At 43.7% G+C, this 5,118-nt stretch overlaps 1 protein-coding gene across 2 annotated transcripts in view; it reads left to right on the top strand.

Annotated features, from left to right (window-relative positions):
* LOC106872321 (bromodomain-containing protein DDB_G0280777) overlaps nt 1-5,118 on the top strand; it is a 114,272-nt gene that overhangs the window by 50,805 nt on the left and 58,349 nt on the right. The window lies entirely within an intron of this gene.

The following is a 5,118-nucleotide window of genomic DNA, read 5'->3' as shown; positions in this document are numbered from 1 at the left end:
GGTGTTGGTTTGTTTAAGTCCCCGTAACTTAACGGTTCGATAAGTACAAGCCTTGAATAAGCAAAAAAAAGAAAAAAAAAAGAAAAGAATAACGATTGTAACGAGAGAGAGAAAAGGTGAGATGTTTCTACACATGTAAAAATACAATTAGTGTGGTAGATAGATAGAAAGATAGATAGAGAAAGAGAGAGAGAGAGATGCATGTATATACGCTTGTGTATGTATACATAGTGGAGACGCAATGGCAGCGGACTCGCGGTCGAAGGATCGCGGTTTCGATTCCCAGACCGGGCATTGTGAGTGTTTATTGAGCGAAAATACATAAAGCTCCACGAGTCTCCGGCAGGGGATGGTGGCGAACCCTGCTATACTCTTCTGCCACAACTTTCTCTCATTCTTTCTTCCTGTTTCTCTTGTACCCGTATTTCAAAGGGCCAGCCTTGTCCCACACTGTGTCAGGCTGAATCTCCCCGAGAACTACGTTAAGGGTACACATGTCTGTGGAGTGCTCAGCCACTTGCACGTTAATTTCACGAGCAGGCTGTTCCGTTGATCGGATCAACTGGAACCCTCGACGTCGCAAGCGACGGCGTGCCAACAACATGTATACATACGTGTGTATAATATATGCGCGCGTGCGTGTTGTACACCCATGTGCTTATGTATGTCGACGCGTATTTGTGTATACACGCATATAATTATGCATATTTATGTGTATGTGTACCTAGTACCCGCTTTAAGGCATGTGCAGTTACCCAGGGGTCTTTACAAGTCTAGGGACCCAATTGTTAGATCTGTGTATGTTGTGGCTTGCTATTAGTAAACAGATGCTATCGGGCCCCGGGCCTTCATTTGTTCAGAGGCCTATAAGTCTGTTTAAAATAGCTCTGCGTATATGCATACCTGTGTTTGCGTGTGAATGTTCAGAGCTTCATATCGATATTTCAATCGATACAACATGAATAAGATCATTTTTTGTTTTTTGTTCTCGCTGTTGTTTTGCAGCTGGATGCGTTTCCAACAGCTGACTACTCAATGTACAAAGGCTGAATTTTTTGTAAGTTAAGCAAACTGCAGGAAGCAGAATTACAACCTTCGGCCCTTAAGCCCCCCGATGTAGTAATTATGTCAGAACTAAACTACCTTTATTCTTTTATTTGTTTCAGTCATTTGACTGCGGCCATGCTGGAGCACCGATTTAATAGTCGAGCAAATCGACCCCAGGACTTATACTTTGGAAGCCTAGTACTTATTCTATCGGTTCTCTTTTGCCGAACCGCTCAGTTACGGGGACTTAAACACACCAGCATCGGTTGTCAAGCGATGTTGGGGGAACAAACACAGACACACAAACACACACACACACACATATACGACGGGCTTCTTTCAGTTTCCGTCTACGAAATCCAATCACAAGGCTTTAGTCGGCCCGAGGCTATAGTAGAAGACACTTGCCCAAGGTGCCACGCAGTGGGACTGAACCCGGGACCTTGTGGTTGGTAAGGAAGTTACTTACCACACAGCCACTCCTGCACCTATGTTACTATTTACTTGTTCCTATTTACTTCAGCACACAACCTTACACTCATTATATCTTAAAATCAAATGGTGGGGAGGGTTACCTTTACATGATCCAATGATGTACCTAGAGTTTGTGCCACCTGGATCAGTCCTTGATTTTGCCAGGTCCACCCGAAGCTTATACAGGTTTATACATCAGACTCCAAAGTGCTGTGTCCCTATAAAAACATTGCCTAGGACAGACCCATCCCTTGTCCCACTATCTAGCTAGCTACGCTACTGTCAGGATCACACAACCTGCTAGAAACACCAGCTAAATCTTCCTTGAATCATATGCAATTGATAACATATTGAGAAATGTAGTTCCTGATATGTGAACCAGATGGGATTGTCACTGATGAAGGTGCATAGAAAGAAACCCCTTCAGTTATAGGTTTGCTCCGTGAAGACAAAATAGTGGCTTGACTGAGTGGTTAAAAAGTTTGCTTAGCTATGATATTATTTCTGGTTCAATACCACTACACAGCTCCTTAAACAAGTGTTTCCTGTGATAGTTTGAGATTAATCAAAATATCTTCTGGATGAAACTAGCCAGAATTGTGGACAATCATTACGAGGGGGTACTGAAAACTTCCTGGCTTTAAGGCTATCACAAAAGGCCTGGCTGGAGTCTCACCCTTCCAAGTTCTTTTACAGGGCTTACAAAAACCAAAGGGCCTCTGCAATAAGTGCGTGAATCTAAGAGGGGAATATGTTGAATAGAATCATAATTAACTAACCCTCCTATATTTTCTTTTACCCAAAGCCAGAAACCTTTTAGCACCCCCTCATATATGGACTATACTTGATGGTCAAGGCGGACGTTAACTGTATTACAAATTCTCCCCCCCCTGGGAAAATCAATGCACTGGTTCCCCCCCTCCCACTCATATACACAACCATAGCATGTGTAATGTAGTATTGGGAACTCATAGACTCACACCTATCGCAGCATCTACTTAATGTGTCCATGCCTTGAGACAGCATCGCTGTTAATTCAACATGGCTGTTCCTCCTTCTCCCCGTCTTGGAGTCATGTCTCTGCAAAGGTCAGAAGGCTATTCTTCCTTCCTTCTCTGATGACTTTTTCAAAATATATACTCTTTAACTCTTTTACTTGTTTCAGTCATTTGACTGCGGCCATGCTGGAGCACCACCTTTTAGGCGATCAAATCGACCCCAGGACTTACACTTTGGAAGTCTAGTACTTATTCTATCGGTCTCTTTTGCTGAACCGCTACGTTACAGGGACGTAAACACACCACCATCGGTTGTCAAACGATGCTGGGGCGACAAACACAGACACACAAACATATACACACACATACATATATACAACGGGCTTCTTTCAGTTTCCGTCTACCAAATCCACTCACAAGGATTTGGTCGGCCCGAGGCTATAGTAGAAGACACTTGCCCAAGGTGCCATGCAGTGGGACTAAACCCAGAACCATGTGGTTGGTAAGCAAGCTACTTACCACATAGCCACTCCACCATCGGTTATCATATGATGCTGGGGGGACACACACAGACACACAAACATATACACACACATACATATATATATATACATATATACGATGGGCATCTTTCAGTTTCCGTCTACCAAATCCACTCACAAGGCTTTGGTCAGCCCGAGGCTATAGCAGAAGACACTTGCCCAAGGTGCCATGCTGTGGGAATGAACCCAGAACCATGTGGTTGGTAAGCAAGCTACTTACCACACAGCCACTACTGCGCCTATATGTGTGTATATCTGATATGCTCATGTGACATAATGAAGTTTGTAGAATCCCAGTCAGCAAAGTTTGCATCCATGATTCCATCCTTGGTGGAAGTATATTCTTGCTTGCATGCTATTTAGTTTCGTTAGTATATGTATTTTCATTACCCTCTATTGTGCTTATATATAGGCGCAGGAGTGGCTGCGTGGTAAGTAGCTTGCTTACCAACCACATGGTTCCGGGTTCAGTCCCACTGCGTGGCACCTTGGGCAAGTGTCTTCTACTATAGCCTCGGGCTGACCAAAGCCTTGTGAGTGGATTTGGTAGACAGAAACTGAAAGAAGACCGTCATGTATATGTATGTATATATGTGTGTGTGTGTGCATATGTTTGTGTGTCTGTGTTCATCCCCCAACATCGCTTGACAAGCAATGGTGGTGTGTTTACGTCCCCGTTTGGCAAAAGAGAACCGATAGAATAAGTACTAGGCATATAAAGAATAAGTCCTGGGGTCGATTTGCTCGACTAAAGGCAGTGCTCCAGCATGGCCGCAGTCAAATGATTGAAACAAGTAAAAGAGTATATAAGTGCAGGCAAAATTGTGTGATTAAACTTGCTTCTTGACCATTTGGTCTTGGGTTCAATCTCACTGCAAGGCACCTTGCACAACCAAAGCCTTGTGAGTCGATTAGGTGTACAGAGACTGCAAGAAGCCTATCAGATATGTTTATATATACATTATGTGTGTCTGTGTATGTGGACACCTTTGTCTTGACATCATGTGAAAGCTATAGAGGAATATCACCATCATACAAATGACACCGTTCATTTCTAACCATGTGAAAACAAAAAAAACCTGTCTGGCCAAAGGGAGATAATACTTTACTTGGAAACAGGTAAAAGTTAGCAGCAGGAAAGGCACCCGGTTGTAGAAAATCTATTTCGACAAATTCTATCTGACCCATCCAAGGGTGGAAATGTGGACATTAAAATGACCTTGATGTATACCATTTGTGTGGATGGTTTAGTTTTGCAAGAATGTGGGCCTAGATTTGTTAGCACTGAATGGTTAAGCAGGTAGACATCTTCTTCTCTTGTGTCAACTTACTCATTGTGAGTAGAATTAGTAGGCAGAAAGCATAGGGAAATGTAGTCTATATATCGTTCATCGCTTAATATTCCACGTTCCATGCTAGCATGGGTTGGACGATTTCACTGAGGACTGGTGGACCAGGTGGTTACACCAGGCTCCAATCTGATTTGGCAGAGTTTCTACAGCTGGATACCCTTCCTAATGCCAACCACTCCGAGAGTGTAGTGGGTGAGGCGCAGGAGTGGCTGTTTGGTAAGTAGCTTGCTTACCAACCACATGGTTCCAGGTTCAGTCTCACAGCATAGCACCTTGGGCAAGTGTCTTCTACTGTAGCCTCGGGCCGACCAAAGCCTTGTGAGTGGATTTGGTAGACGGAAACTGAAAGAAGCCCGTCGTATATATGTATATGTATATATATATATATATGTGTGTGTGTGTGTGTGTGTTTGTGCCCACCAACATCGCTTGACATCCGATGCTGGTGTGTTTACGTCCCCGTCACTTAGCGGTTTGGCAAAAGAGACTGACAGAATAAGTACTAGGCTTACAAAGAATAAGTCCTGGGATCGATTTGATGGAGGGAGTGAGCTTATGTGTGTGCAGGTCATTATATATATATACATATATATGACGGGCTTCTTTCAGTTTCCGTCTACCAAATCCACTCACTAGGCTTTGGTCGGTCCGAGGCTGTAGTAGAAGACACTTGCCCAAGATGCCACGCAGTGGGACTGAACCCGG

The sequence above is a fragment of the Octopus bimaculoides genome, chromosome 3, assembly GCF_001194135.2.
Source record: "Octopus bimaculoides isolate UCB-OBI-ISO-001 chromosome 3, ASM119413v2, whole genome shotgun sequence".
Lineage (NCBI taxonomy): Eukaryota > Metazoa > Mollusca > Cephalopoda > Octopoda > Octopodidae > Octopus > Octopus bimaculoides.
This window is presented reverse-complemented; position numbering and strand designations above follow the sequence as displayed.